We start from the raw sequence: 15,899 nt of genomic DNA, 5'->3' as shown, positions 1-15,899 counted from the left end.
TTAGAACAAAAGTCTACTTCTGACTGATTGATTTACTCCATGGCTTTCCCACTGGTGTCCCCAGCTTCTCAACTGGGGTCCGTCCTTCTATAGTTCAAGGAAGCAAGCCTGAAGAGACCTAAATAGACTCAGCAAGATTCTCTGGAAAGTCAGTTACGTTCAGCTTCTGAGCAGGAAGCGGGATATGTTTATATTACAATACAAGGTAATTATAGTACAGAATTCAAAACATACATGATGTCTGGGATAAAGCCCACGACTCCAAAGTAATTTCAAACCCATGGCAGGCCAACTGGGGCCACGTAGTCCCAGACAGATAGAAATTTTTTTTTAATTCCTATTTGCTGCTTTACGTGGGCAAGGTCTTATACTACTCTTTGGTTTTTATTCTCTTCTTCGCTGGCGAAGACATGATTGTCAAGTCCATTTTACCTCCACTTAGGATCAATATTGAGCTTTCCCAGCCGACTTCTATTTCATTGTTCCGTGCCCATGACACACCGATGTGAAGTAGTAATTAGCTTACATGATATACTTATTTTTGTGTCTTATTCTCTTCTCCTTTTGTCAAATCTTGTAAATCTCTTTCAGAACAGGGGATGTGCCTAACTTTTCTGGGATTCCCAGACAATGTCCACACCTCTATCTTGCATGCAACAGGCAATCAGTTAAATTGAACCAAACCAAAGACTACAGAAGGCTGTTACCATTATTACTATTACTATTTTTTAAATAATACTATACTATTACTTTTTAAAGTACTCTTTTAAAACACACTATCTCAGGGCGCCTGGGCGGGTCAGTCCATTAAACATTTGACTTCAGCTCAGGTCCTGATCTCATGGACTGTGAGTTCGAGCCTCGCGTTGGGCTCTGTACTGACAGTTCAGATTTTATGTCTCCCTCTCTTTCTGCCCCTGCCCCACTCCCACTCTCTCTCTCTCCAAAATAAACAAACATTAAAAAAATTTTTTTTAATTTAAAGTACACTATCCTTTGTTCCTCACAAAACTTTAGTGAGATGGGCCAAAACATAAGCCACAGAGTTAGAACAAGAAACCATATCTACAGAACACTTTCCATGTGGACAATTAATCCAAAAATATTTCCTGAGTGCCTATGTGCTAGATCTTCTTCTAGGCTTTGAGAAACACAATAGATATACCCACATGCACACACACAATCTATACAAGCCATGGAAGTGAATGAGGGAGGGGCAGAGAGAGAGGGAGACACAGAATCTGAAGCAGACTCCAGGCTCTGAGCTGTCAGCACAGAATGCCATGCAGAGCTGGAACTCACGGACCGTGAGGTCATGACCTGAGCCGAAGTAGGACGTTTAACCTATAGAGCCACCCAGGAGCCCCATAAAGAGGATCATACTAACTTCCCACTTGCTCTCAAAAAATCTCTTTTTAGATGCCTCTCTTCTATTGTCCTGGGTCTACTTTTTGAGAAGAGAAAATGTGCCTAGGAAAGAGTTAGAGCTGTAATAGTGCAGGGGCCAAATAATAGAAACACACATTTGGCCAAATATCTATTTAAAAAATCTCATCCTGTCTCACAGCTCACGGGGGAAAACAAGGTCCAAAAGAGCCTAATTCACATAAGAATATGCTTTTGCTTTATGATCTTGTTTGCCACAGGCTTGGAATTTGCTGGGGCTATTTTCAGGGCTTCACCACTTGCTTGTTACTTATAACCAAAGTAATAGCACAACTGTGTTTAGGGTTAATTTATCGGTGTTTAATATAACTTCCAAATGCACTTGCTGTTTCTTTGAAGTTAACTAAAGAACATCACATCCTGCTGGAGTAACCATAAGTAATGCAAAGGGCCCCATATACTTATCTCAATCCTTCAGATCCCTTATAATTCGGAGCATGAGGACCAATGATCGCTAATGACAGTTTGACAAGTATTTTCCCCTTGCAGTCTTGTTTCATTGAAGCTTCAGGAGTAGGAACAAGCTAAAGCTGATCTTTTTAAAATTCTCTCTGCTTTTCAAAAAGACCCTTTAATCTTTACTTCCCCGCTTTATTATTTTTTAAATTTATTTTAGCATTTATTTATTTTTGAGAGACAGAGCAAGACAGAACATGAGCAGGGGAGGGGCAGAGAGAGAGAGGGAGACCCAGAATCCAAAGTAGGCTCCAGGCTCTGAGCTGTCAGCACAGAGCCGGATGTAGGGCTTGAACTCACAGACCAGGATAGCGTGCTGAGCCACCCAGGTGCCCCTATTTACTCACGTTAACAGAAGGTGAGTGCCAAAGGCTTGTGTGCATGGCTGGGCCAGAGAATATCACCCAGAAGTCCACCAGGGGCCGCTGCTCTGCAAGCAGTGACATCGTCAGGGGAGGACTTGCCTTCCATCTCCAATCAGGATGAAATCGCTGGAGGATGCAACAAAAATACACCTTTCAAAATATATTTTCCAACCTTGAAAACACTATGCTAAGTAAAAGAATTCAGACACAAGGCCACGTATTGTATGATTCCATTTATATGAAACCAGAGTAGGCAAATCTATAGGGAGAGAAAGCAGATTCTGGGTGGCAGGGGCTGGGGGAAGGAGGGAGGGGCCAAGTCACTAGTAGGTTCAGGGTTTCCTTTTGAAGCGATAGTAAAGTTCTGGAACCAGACAGTGGTAATGGTTGCACAACATTGTGGCTATTTAATACCACAAAACTGCACATTTTATTTTACTTTAATTTTTTTATGTTTATTTATTATTGAGAAAGAGAGAAACAGAGCGTGAGCAAGGGAGGGTCAGAGAGAGAGGGAGACACAGAATCCGAAGCAGGCTCCAGGCTCTGAGCTGTCAGCATAGAGCCGACATGGGGCTCGACATAGAGCCCCTCTCTATGTCTCGCTCACTTGCTCTCTTTCTCTAAAATAAAAAAAAGAAAATTTAATAAAAAAAATAAAATAAAATTAGGATGGTAAATTTTGTGTTATGTACATTTCACCACAATAAAGAACACGTTTTCCAGTATTCCTTGCTCCCTGCCATTTACACCCATCCTGCTCCATATAAGTCTCCTATTTAGATATCATAAATTGACCTGATAAGAGACAACATAAATTCTGTGTTTGTTGAATCTTTCTTCCATTCTGGAGGGAGCTCCTGACGTGAGCCCCATGTTTGGACACTTCTTGTCCCTTCCTCACACCCTCTCTGTCCATCTTTTACCCCAGCCCTGCTGTGGTGATCAGCACCTTGCTTCCCGTGCACAGTGAGTTTCTCTGCCAAAGGATCCTGTTCAGCAGATGTTCAACCTGGAAGTGAAGAAAGTTAGGCCCTGGTGGGCAATGCACCTTCCGCTGTCCATGACCAGACAATCCTGAGGAATATTCTGCATGGGTTCCCCCAAAGCCTGCTGTGCGGTCAAGCAGAGCTCCAGTTTCTCACAGCCCTGACCAACTCAAGACCACACCCTAGATGGTATCCCCTCCTCCCTCATTCACTCCCCCGGTCCCACTCCTGTTCCCTGGAGTCCATTTCCAGCAAATACCAGATCACAAGCTACTGCCTCAGGATCTGCTTTGCAAAGAGAAGACCATGTCTTCAGAGAGCCCACTGGTGACAGAAAACAGCAAATGGGAGAACAGGGTCCCTGAAGTTTTCAGTTTCTGATACAACTCCTCACCTTAGCTGTCATCCTAGAGTCACCTTCCTTCCACCATTCCCTGTCACATAATCTACAATTCTACACACGTGTCTGCACACACACAGGTTCCTTATGATCTGAGGCATGAGAATGAGAAATCGGGGCTACCTAGATGGAAACTGAGGCTTCACTCTTCCCACCACCCATGTAACTAGACATGGGACTCTCTGTAAGGAAAGGATGGGAGCCTGACTTTCTGGGGCTGCCAGGAGGGTTAGATGATTACGTCTTCCAACCATATTATAGACTCAGTAGTTCTGTTGTCATATAGCAGAGAGTTTCCTTCTCCTCTTCCTAAGATGTTTTCAGGTTGAACCTAGAAAGAGCATAGACTTTGACAGCAAACGGATCTGATTTTGAACCCTTTGTGCTCTATTTATTAGCTGTAAGGCCTTGGGCAAACTCTTTAACAACCTCTTTCTATTAGTATTCTTTTTTTTTTTAATTTTTTAAAATATTTATTTATTTTTGAGACAGAGAGAGACAGAGTGCGAATAAGGGAAGGGCAGAGAGAGAGGGAGACACAGAATCTGAAGCAGGCTGCAGGCTCTGAGCTGTCAGCACAGAACCCGATTCGGGGCCCAAACCCACGAACCCTGAGATCATGACCTGAGCCAAAGTCAGCCGCTTAACCAACTAAGCCACCCAGGCGAACCTCCATCAGTTTTCTTATCTCTAAGATGGGATAATAAACTTGCTTGCATGCGGTTTAAATGAAATAGGAGTGATGCGCTTTCCTATCATGTATACTCAGCGAAGATTTATTTCAGTTTTGTCAGTCTAAACTACTCCGCAAATGGTCCTAGTTTGAATACTACTTCCTGCACCAAGTCCTTCCTGATACTTCTCCCCTTTTTACACCTTGTTTTCTTTAATTTCCATAATATTTTGTGTGCTGATACTTGTTACGTCTTATGTTTATCCCACTCTGTCTTACACAATAAACACACCACACCACGTCTCTGATACCTTCCCTCTTCTTTCCTTCTATGCAACTGTTAGTGCCTGGAGTGAGAACACTGTCTTACTCAACATAGTTAGAGCCACCTCATCGCATGTCCCCAGGGTGGCATTGCAGTGTATGGGACTGTATCCTCTGGATTTGTGCAGTGTGCAGACCTGCCTGCAGTAATGTTTTGTATTTCTTGGACTCTCAACAAGTATGTGTCAGATTAACCCCTATGGTCTTCATATTACTGATGTATAAGGTAGGAGTTTCTAGCCCGCAGAAACCTTTTCCTAAAGTACATTACACAATGCAGATTGAAATGGAGAAATCCTAGTGGAAAGGAGAGAGGAGACAGGATGGATCTTGACAATCCCAGCACCCTACAAACTCAGGGTCCCGAACGTCTTTGATGCACCTCCAAGGAACCCTGGGACTGGAATCGTCTCTGCACTGCTGTGCAGAACTGGCCTTCCCCGCCTACTTCCTTAGTGTCTAGAGGGCAGTTTTAGCTGTGAGTTCAAGTGGCCAGCATGGCCCCCTGGGGCATTAACAAGCCTCTGAACTGAGTAGGGCCTGAAGACTTGGGTGTGGACATCACCTTCCTCTTCCCCAGCACCACAGGAATGAAAGGCCTTGGGGAATAAGGTAAGAGGCAAAAGGAGCTCAGGAAATGACAATCCTCTGTGTAATGTCAATAAAAATATAACCCAAAACTGGCCCAGAACGAAATGGAGGCAAGTATAAAGGAGACATTGAGGAATGTCTTTGCTCTTCCATTTCAAGTAGGGGTGCGGATGTGCCTACTGAGTCTGACGTGGGCCGTGTCGTTAGGAGCAGGTCTGGCTGCACACGGTGACAAATCCCACATCCAGTGGCTTCCCCAAATACAGGTTTTGTTTTTTTCTCACATAACCATGAGTCAGAAGGCAAACAGGGCAGGCCCAGACCGCTGGCTCCCGTGGGCCACCAGGAGCATGTGCATTCTATTCAGCCACCTTGACATATGCCTTCTGTCCTTTCCCTGTCACTTTAGACCACAATTTTGGCATTGCGTCTGTGTTCAGTGTAAGAGCAAGGAGAACGGAGGTAGTTCTACCCATGTCAGTCCCTTCTGCCAGGAGGGCAAAGACATTCATTTACAGGAGCCCCTCGGATACTTCTCTCTAGTGTGTTCTTCCAAATCCACAGCACATTTCTGTTAACATTCTCCTAGCACCTCACGGTGTACAAATCCAGGCAGCTGCCTTTACTGAGCAACTACTGTGAGCCGGGCCCTCCAATAACCACTTGACATTCATTATCTCACATCTTCCTCCAGTGTTTCCTCAGCAATTATTTATTGAATGCCTTCTATGGAAAAACAGTAAAACTTAACCTCAAGGCCAGCACAGTCAATCAGGACCCAGAAGATTTACATTTCTAAAGACTTTCACTCTGAGAAATAAGCTGTGAATGAATGACAAGGCCTCCAAAGTTTCTTATGCTGAGATAAACCACAAAAAACAAACACACAAGCAAGCAAAAGCCAGGGACAGTCTATGGGGGAGGAGGAGTTGTTTCTCAGATTTTATTTTAATCAAAGACAGAACTTTCAGTTTATTAAAATGTATCTAATCAGAACTGCCAACTATCATAATAATATCAACTCTACATATCACTTTCTCTCTTTATGCTGAGAGCCAGTAAATCTGAAGGCTGGGCTCCTTTGCATATGTTATACATTTGCAAAGAAAAAAGAAAAAGAATAGAAATCTTCATTCAGAACTCCAACATTGTCTGTGTAGGTTTTCTTTGATAAATGTGCCAGGAAATGAACAAAACATCCAAGGACTCTGCCTTGAAAAGCTTATATCCAGTTGAGTACTAAATTCTGGCTACAGTTGTATATGATTTTCATAGAGGAAACATAATCTTACTATTTTATGTTCACACCTTGTATATGTCACTATCTATTAAAATACCCTGGGTAGTAACATTAGCTAGTTGGACTTACACATTCCCAAAGCATTTTCTCTTTTTCTAATTTAAAAAAAAATTTTAATGTCTATTTATTTTTGAAGAAGAGAAAGACAAAGCGTGAGTGGGTAAAGGGCAGAGAGAGAGGGAGACACAGAATCTGAAGCAGACTCCAGGCTCTAAACTGTCAGCACAGAGCCTGAAGCAGGGCTTGAACTCACGAGCTGTGAGATCATGACCTGAGCTGAAGCCGAACACCCAACTGACTGAGCCACCATTTTCAGATGCATCATGGATTTACTCTGCACATCAATCACTGGGCTCAGTATCATTAAGCTACTTACAAACGAAGGAACTGAGGTTCAGAGAAGCTTAGGGACATCCTAGCATCAGGCAGCCAGTAATCAGGGAAGGTGAGATGTGTACCTGGCTCTCAGCTCCATGTCCAGGGCTCTTTCTGTCTTCTCTTTTCCAATGACATAACCTGCAAGCTCCAGGCTGCCTCAATTTCAAAAGCCCTGGCCCATTGTCGCCATAAATACACTCATATTTGACTCACCAGGTAACCCAATTTTTAGCTCAGAAAAGTGGCTGCTGTCTTGATTGCACCCCGTGCAATGTTGACCACAAAGAGTCCTCAGGCAATGTTCCTTTACAGCGAGGGTAAGTGGAAGCAAGCTTTCAGTCACAGATGTGGAAGAGAAAAAAGAAGGTGGCAGCAATATTCCAGAGGCCATTTGCGTTAACGGTTGACCTGGTCTGTTTGTATTCCACTGACAGAGCCTTTCAAAAGCTCTGCTTGATGAACCAGGGTCACACATCCAAAGCAGGAAAGTACCCTCTTCTTCTTCTCAGGCCTCGTCATTGCTTTTACTAGCTTCAGTTCAGCAGTGTTTTCTTCTCTAGCAGGGTTTCTTGACATGAGTACTATGGGCGAGTTATTCTTTGTTCTTGGTGACTACCCTGTGAACCACAGGAGGTCTCCTAGCATCCCTGACCCTTGCCCACTAGATTCCCATAGCGCCCTTCCAGCCAAGACTACCAAGTGTCTCCTGAGCGGGGAAAATGGCCCCCACTTGAGAATACTGGTCTACACGTGACAAAAAAGGAAGGTACAAACATATTGGCTTATCCTAGTAAAAGCAAATGGCAGAGTGGCCTTCCTCCATCCTCTTTGGGCCAAACCCATTGCAAAATGAGACCCATCTCTAACTCTGTTCAAGTGAGACTAGGAAAGGATGATTAAAGCTCTCTTAATTTAGAGACCTTATAGCCTATTTTATAAGCATTTATCCAACTTGATATCACCATAGAATTGACACTATGCACCAACAAATTTCTTCTAACCTGCCTTCTCAACATACCATTATCTCCTTGATCCTATCCTCGCTGGCCATTGCATTTCATGCTTCATAGGAAGTACTGCTCTGCCAACGTTTTAAGTCTGGTGGATCCCAGAGTTCACCATTAGTTCTCCCGTCACCAGACAGGCTTTCTCTGGATCACCTTATCTCTGCTTCACCTCCTGTGTCTATGGCTTCTATTTATACCTTCAGACGTGTTCTTTCCTCTGAGCACCAGACTTGCATCGTGAACATTTCTACTTGAATGCTCCAAAGACATCTAAAAATAATCTCATCTTGACAAAATTCATGGCATTGGCATTCTCCTTATTCACTTAATAACTATTTATTGGCCATCTACTATGTGCTAGGCATTATTCTTGGTACTAAGGATATATCCATGAACAAAGTCTTTACTCCAGTGAAACCTATATTTTAGCTGGAAACCTCACTTCTTTCTTCTTCTCTTTCCAGTCCACTTGGTCTCTAATTCTGTACATTTTTTTTTAAGAGAGAGAGTCCTTGAACAGGGGAGAGGGACAAAAGGAAAGAGAAAGAGAATCTTAAGGAGGCTCCATGCTCGGAGACTGCTCAGGGCTTGATCCCGTGACCTTAGGATCATGACCGGAGCCAAAATCAAGAGTTGAATGCTCACCTGACTGAGCCACCCATGTGTCCCTAATGCTGCACATTATTTCAGAAATATATCCCAAACTCTGGCCCTCCTCTCTGTCATTAATGCTACCCTCATACTCTCACTGTTTAAAACAACCTCCTGTATGTTTTTAAGGATGCATCATTCTCCAATTCATTCTCCACACTAAAGCCAGTTTTCCTCATCAACGGAAAAATTGTTTATTTTTCCTTCTTTTGCTTCAAAATCCCTGCTGGATCACTATCACTGGATGATAAAATTTAAATTCCCTAATTAGGCACATTCAGTTCTACACAATCTGGTCAGAACTTAACTCTTCATATTCCTAATGCACCCACCCTATGCCAACCACACTCCATCGGGCCACACCCAACACCCCCAAGCCCTTCATGCTTCTCTGACACAGAGACACTTTTACTTCTCTGCCCCTTTGCAAATGCTGGGCCCTCCTCTCATTCCACCCCTGTTTTTCCACCAACTCCTGATGTCCTTACTCATTCTTTTCAGCTATAAAATGTCATCTTCTGATCCAGATCATCAAGTCATCGCCATTTACTCCATCCTTTGATTCTCAAAGTACTTTTGTGATAACCTTTGGTGCTTAGCTCATTTTAAAGTATATCCACTTATAAGTGGGTCTCTTCCACAAAATAATAAGCTCCTTAGGGATTGTGCCCCATTTTTTGTTGCATTTCCTACAGTCCATGTAAAATCTACATATACATTAGCTTACAGGTCAGCATTATGAGGAGAAGGACTAGCTACCGTTTACTCAATTTTGTTTCAGTTACAGTCTTAGATGGCAAAAATTCACTATTACTAGTTTAAGCACAAAGAGAATTGTACCAGATATCAGGGGGTTTTCACAATTGCTAGAAGGGCTGAAGGAGCAAGCTCTGGACTAAGCTTTCAGAAACAATTCCCAGTCCTCAGAATCACAATAATAAGAAAAGCGAACATGGCTGCTGCGGGAAGCCCCTCTCTCTGGATGCTGCCAATGGCCATCACCTTGCCTCTGTCCCAGTCTACGTCAGCAGAATGGCCACTTTGCTCCCTGCCAATATCTCTCTCTCCTTAATTCGTCCCATAATTGAGTCTTCGCTTAGGTGCATGTAATTGATGGGACTCCAATCACATCCAGAACATTAGCTGCGAGACCATCTAGGAAACCTCTTTTCTAACTTTCCAGCCTCTGCAGGGAGGGGTGACCCCACCAGGAGTTTCCCCCACAAGGACGTTGAAGAACCAGTCCACACTATCCACAATTATCTCCTATGTGGCAGGCATTTGACAATGGGGTACCGCACTTTGCCAGTGACGAGACAGAACTCAGAGGGACTAAACCTTGTCCTAGGTGACAAACCTGGAAAGGGTGGACTGTGATTCAAAATCAAGTCACAACTCCAAGACTGTGTTCATTTTTTGTTAGTTTTGTTTTAAATTTTTTTTAAACTTTTATCCATTTTTGAGAGACAGAGCATGAGTGGGGGAGGTACAGAGAGAGAGAGAGGAAGACACAGAATCCAAAGCAGGCTCCAGGCTCTGAGCACAGAGCCCAACGCAGGGCTCCAACCCATGGACCACGAGATCATGACCTGAGCCAAAGTCAGATGCTTATCCAAGTGAGCCACCCCAGCGCCCCCAGCAAGCCTGTGTTCTTGTGGAGTCCCTGTGGTGCAGTGGGCTAGTGCACGGTACTTCACGACACATGTGTTCTTTCTACCACGCTAGCTATTCACGAGTGCTTTAGTTAAAGATATTTCACACAGGTCTAAAGGAAGTGAAACAATGAAATAACAGAAAGTTAACCATTCTATCCCTTGTTGTTATTCTCTTATCACCATTACTCCAAATTTCAAAGGCAGGTGTGTTTTTGATAGAAATCTTTGTTTTTTTACTAAGGCTAGTGATAGGGTTGGATAAATGTGAAGTCGCCTGAAACCTGATAAGAAATATCCTTTTTCACTGAAAGTTCACGAATTCCAAACGTAAACTGAGTGACAGTGATGCCTCAAAAACAGTTAGTTGGCTTTCCCAGCACTCTATTAATGTTGTACAGCACAGCCTCATTCTGATTCAAGTCAATGTAAACTTACTCAAATCAGCATCAGTATGAGACTAAGACCGCATCTTCCCATTTCTACACCGAATGTCCTTCTGTGGTTTCCTGAATCACTTACTGATCACTCTTAGGGTTAGGATACTCAGTTGATCCCAAACAGCATAGGCAAGAGAAAATTCTCGGAAATATCAAGGGCTGAGCTTAAATCAGGCTATCTAGCTAGAGAAGTGCCGAGCCAGAGCAGCAACAGACAGGGCCCCCCCCCCCAAAGTGCTATCACCTCATTCTCAGGGCAGCTGTCTGACTGCAGGACTGGGAGAAACCATGGAACCCAGTGATAGAGCTCTAAAGAGTGCACAACCAGAGTGTGAAACAGGGACCTTGGTCATGGACAGGCTCCCACAAACAGGCTCTCATGCATGTAGGGGAACGTGGAAGGGTGTGTTAGGAAAAGCACTGGACTGGAGACAAGAAACCTGGTATCCTATTCCTCTCTGCAGAGGCCAAGGTAAACCCATGGGAGGTGTTCTAAGAGAATCAGTGTTGATATGTGGTATACGGGCCAGAGATCTCTTTGGGTCTGGCTTTCTGGAGCAGCCAGCAGTAAGAAATGCCCATAGAAGGGCATAAGTTTTCTATTACCAAGGTTCAAAGCCAAAGATTCCAACTTCAACAGCCCAGGGGACATATGAAAAGCTACAGACTGGCAATGAAAATAAGGGAATCAGAGATTAAATGGAGACTATAATGCAGCCTGGAGGAAAAGTAAGGACTGGGTTAGAGCCTGGGGTGAGTGACTGATCATTTGATTTTCGGATTATCTGATGTTCACTTACAGTGATTATTGCATGCCTGAGTTATTGTCCTCTCTTTGCAGATCACCCTCCAAACCCTGATTCAGAAAGGCATCACACTCTGGTCACATCTCCTTTCCTTCCAGTTTACCTGCACAACCAGCACGGCTACCCCTGTCCTGGTGTCCTGTCCTGGGACCTCACTGGTACCTTCACCAACACTACTATCTCTATTGCCCTCCCGTATTTTACTTGGATTTCATGCTCTATCTTTAATCACCTTCCCATCTACACACTCAGCATCGCTGTTCATTTGCCCTTTCTTCATCTACTCTCCTGTCGAAGACCTATCCATGGCTCAGCACACGTCATTGCCTCCTTCATACCTCAGTGAGGATCCAGAGGGGAAAACTACACAAGTGGAAAGACTGGTACCAACAAAAATATATAGTCAACAAACTTAAACGTGCACCCAGAAAAAAATCAGATAAAGACAACATGACATGGGGCCAGACATGTTTGCTTAAAAGCTCTAAAGATAATTCTGATAGGACGATAAAGTCTCTCTTGTCCTCTCTTTCTCTCTCTTCTGTCTCCTCTTTCTCTCTCCTCCCCTCTCTCAAATAATCATAATAATCTGTGCCCTAATTGACTTAGTGTTTTAATCATCTCTATCCAAAGATAAGCACATGAGGAAAACAACTCTATGAAAGAGGAAGAGAGATAGTCACCCAAGCAGCAGTGGGACTCAAAAGCCCTGGGGGGGGGGGTGTCCCTGACAGCCAGTGCCCTGGTGACTGTGGGAGGGAACACTAGCAGGAAGTAATGCCAGCTCAAAGTGTACTACTGAATGGAAGATCTCCAGGAACCCAAGCAACAGGGGCATATGATTGTTATGTCCTCTGCATAAACCACTCAGCCAGGACCAGGACGAGCCCAGGGTAAAAACTACAAGGTGAAGATTCAAGTAAATATTGGTTAAGAGTGGTTGAAATGAGGGGCACCTGGGTGGCCCAGTCAGTTAAGCATCTAACTTTGGCTTGGGTCATGGTCTCATGGTTCATGAGTTTGAGCCCTGCCTCGGGTGAACTTGAGCCTGCCTTTGTGAGCTTGAGCCCCCCTTCAGGATTTTCTCTCTCTTTCCCTTTTTCTCTGTCCCTCACTCACTCACATACTCTCTCTCTCTCTCTCTCTCTCTCTCTCTCTCTCAAAAATAAATAAATAAATAGTGGTTAAAACTATTGAATATTGGAAATTAACAAGCATTGGTGACACCCAGCTTAGATTGCACCATTTGGGGAAAGCAGCCTGTGTGGAGTCTCTCCAGAACAGAGTGGAGGCACACTGCAAATGTCCTCATGTCCCCCATGGAGCAATGAGAGTCAGATCCTGGCTTATTACATCTTATCAGGTGTCTCCAAATAGGTCCATTATGTTCTGAAGAGCAAGAGGTGGTAAAAAGAACCGAGCACAACTAAGAATACATACAAAATGTATATCCTAATCTGAGCTGGATTAAGCCATTGATCAGGTATATTCCAAGGATTGAGAGTGGGAGAAGAGGACCCTGGGATGACTTTAAGACTGATAGGATCATCCTGTGAAAAGAATATTTGGCAAAGGCTAAGAGGAAAGCAGAGAGCTCTCATGCCCCTAGTGGGGATTCCTGAACCCCCATGAACCCTCACTGTTTCTAACACGAGTCCCAGAATTCGGTGAAAATGAAGCCTTTTTCAGTCAATCAACCAGCCCTCCACCCCTACCACCACCACCAATGATTATATCTGCTTTTTAGATTTTAGATTGTGTGCACATGTTCAATTTATTCAAAATCTTTCCAACTTGCTTTCAGGAAAGAGGTTTAGCTCTCTGGGTCCATTGACAGCAGAAACCAAAACTGACTTTGCTTCTAACCCACAATCAATAACCAAGCCTTACCCAGCATTAACACCGTACGCCATATTGTCGCTGCCATTTTTTGAACCTATCTGTGCACCAGGCTCATTACCTATATTATCTTTTTCAATTCTCACAACAACTCAATGAGGGAAGTACTATTATTGTCTTTGCTCTATAGATAAGGAAATGAAATAAGAGAAAAATTAAGTAATTTCCAGTAAGTCACAGCAGCTATTGTCAGAGTGGAGATTAGGGCCCAAGTATGACTGACCCAGTGCAATGCCCACCTTTTTTCTTTTCTTTTTTGAAGTTTCATTTATTTTGAGAGAGAAAGAGTGTGTGTACAGGTGGGGGAGGGGCAGAGAGAGAGGGGGACAGAGAAAATCCCAAGCAGGCTCTATGCTGTTGGTGCAGTGCCCAACTGGGGCTCCATCTCAGGAACCGGTGAGATCATGACATGAGGTGAAATCAAGAGTCAGGCAGTCAACCAACTGAGCCACCCAGGAGCCCTCCCCCTGTGTCCACCTTCTTAATTACCATGCCACATTGCCTCTAATCAGCCTAAACAATGTAAAAACCACATTGGAAGAGATACAGCAGTCCACACTAGGCAGCACCCTTTCTTGAAAGGTAAAAAGATCATGGCCGCCCTAGAGCAGAGTAAGCCATAGTTCTACAAGGAGTCACATATGTTTGGCCTCTCTTTTGCCTGCCTCTTGAGTTTGACTTTTACGAAAGCCTGTGCTCTAAACTCAGAAACAGTCAGAAGTGTTGATCTTCAATTTGTCTCAAAAGTTGATGTACAGGAGAAAGTGGTGAAAAAAACAACAGCTCAGAGTTTGGGGACATTAACCACGTGACAGGTGTTCCACCGCAGTTTACACATACTGCCTCATTTATTCCCCCAGCACCTTGTGAAGTTGGCAGTTTACAAGCCCTGGTGATAGATATGCAGAGAAAATGGATATACAGCAAGGGTAATAACTTGCCTTAAGTTATATTGCTAGTAAGTAAAAACAAAACAGAAACAAAAACAAAAAAACAAATAAGGTTTCAAACCAGCAATTTGATTCCAGGGCCTGTGATCTTGTGCTTCCTTAAGAAGTTTCTGGGGTCGTTGAAAACTGGATGTTAAATGACACTTTTTCTGTTTTCAGCAAAGTTTCAAAATAGTCTTGTGTTCGCTACAGGGGAACACTGCCTTCTGCCACCTTAGCCCACCTTCCAGCTCCAGGCGATGGAAAAGACGCTCAGACATTCTCTCAGGCCTGCAGAGGCAGGCACTGAAGAACACTTTATATCGGGTCATGTCCCTTCCCTTTGAGTCACCCATCCATGGCAGAGGGTAAGGCGGTAACTCTGCCCCTTGCCATGATAACCCAAGTGAGAGGCCTTCAAAAGAACAATTTAGGGAGAAAAATGCTTGCTCTCTGGGATTTGAAGGCTGAAGGACCAGTCCCTCATGTATAACTCAGAAGTCTAAATGGGGAGAGTCTGGGGCTAGCCAGAGAGCCTCCAGAAGCCATATCCAACAGAAGAGCTGACACATAGGGGCACATGTACCCCAATGTTCATAGTAGCACTGTCAACAATAGCCAAATCACGGAAAGAGCCTAAATGTCCATCACCTGATGAATGGATCAAGAAGATGTGGTATATATATACAATGGAGTACTACATGGCAATGAGAAAGAATGAAATCTGGCCATTTGTAGCAAAGTGGATGGACCTAGGAGTCATGCTAAGTGAAATAAGTCAGGCGGAGAAGGATAGATACCAAATGTTGTCACTCATAGGTCTAACAGAAGAAACCTAATAGGAGACCATGGGAAGGGGAAGGGGGGGAAAGAGTTGGGGAGAGGGAGGGAGGCAAATCATGAGAGACTTTTGAATGCTGAGAACAAACTGAGGGCTGAAGAGGGAGGGGGAAATGGAAAGGGGGGTGATGGTCATGCAGAGGAGCACTTGTGGGGAAGAGCACTGAGTGTTATATAGAAACCAACTTGGTAATAAACTATATAAAAAATTAAAAAAAAAAAAAGAAGCCATATCCAGTGAGAGGGGGCCCCAAGGAACCTCTGTAGGGACTCTTGCTTGGAAGAGTCCCTATAGACTCTAACATGGGACATTCACTATTCACAAAGGCCCCAGGCCACAAGACTTTCCCTGTCCCTTGTGTGTCCTCCTTGACCCCAATTACCAAACCTGGAGAAGTCCAAACAGTAGGTGCTGATAACAGGGGGAAGAAAGTTGAACAAGGCAGAGAAGCTGGCTATCCTCACCTGGACCAACCCAGATCTCCTAGCCTGAGGCAGGACCAAGTTGGAAGAAAGGAGGGCTTTTAACTTACTTTTTCCAAATATAAGAGCCCAAGCTAATTAAGATGCTCTTTAGATCCCCAGACTGGAATAAGGTAAATTTAGAATGAAATTCTGCTCACTCACTTGCTGGCCTGATGATTTGGGCAAGGATGTAGCTCTTAGTTTTCAGTGTCCTTGAACCAAGAGAAATGAGAAAATGGGTTTCTTGTGAGGGTTAAATGAGATACTGCATGCCTTGTCTCTCTTACA

The 15,899-nt window shown here is 43.9% G+C and overlaps 1 long non-coding RNA gene across 2 annotated transcripts in view; it reads right to left on the bottom strand.

Annotated features, from left to right (window-relative positions):
- Positions 1-15,899, bottom strand: part of LOC115279310 — a 36,849-nt gene extending 20,950 nt beyond the window's left edge. For both annotated transcript variants that reach the window (XR_003903355.1, XR_003903354.1), the window contains exons 1-2: positions 15,774-15,899; positions 2,250-2,393 (exon numbers count right to left, since the gene is read on the bottom strand). This is a non-coding gene — a long non-coding RNA (uncharacterized LOC115279310). The remainder of the gene's footprint in view (positions 1-2,249; positions 2,394-15,773) is intronic.

The sequence above is a fragment of the Suricata suricatta genome, chromosome 15, assembly GCF_006229205.1.
Source record: "Suricata suricatta isolate VVHF042 chromosome 15, meerkat_22Aug2017_6uvM2_HiC, whole genome shotgun sequence".
NCBI classification, from domain to species: domain Eukaryota; kingdom Metazoa; phylum Chordata; class Mammalia; order Carnivora; family Herpestidae; genus Suricata; species Suricata suricatta.
This window is presented reverse-complemented; position numbering and strand designations above follow the sequence as displayed.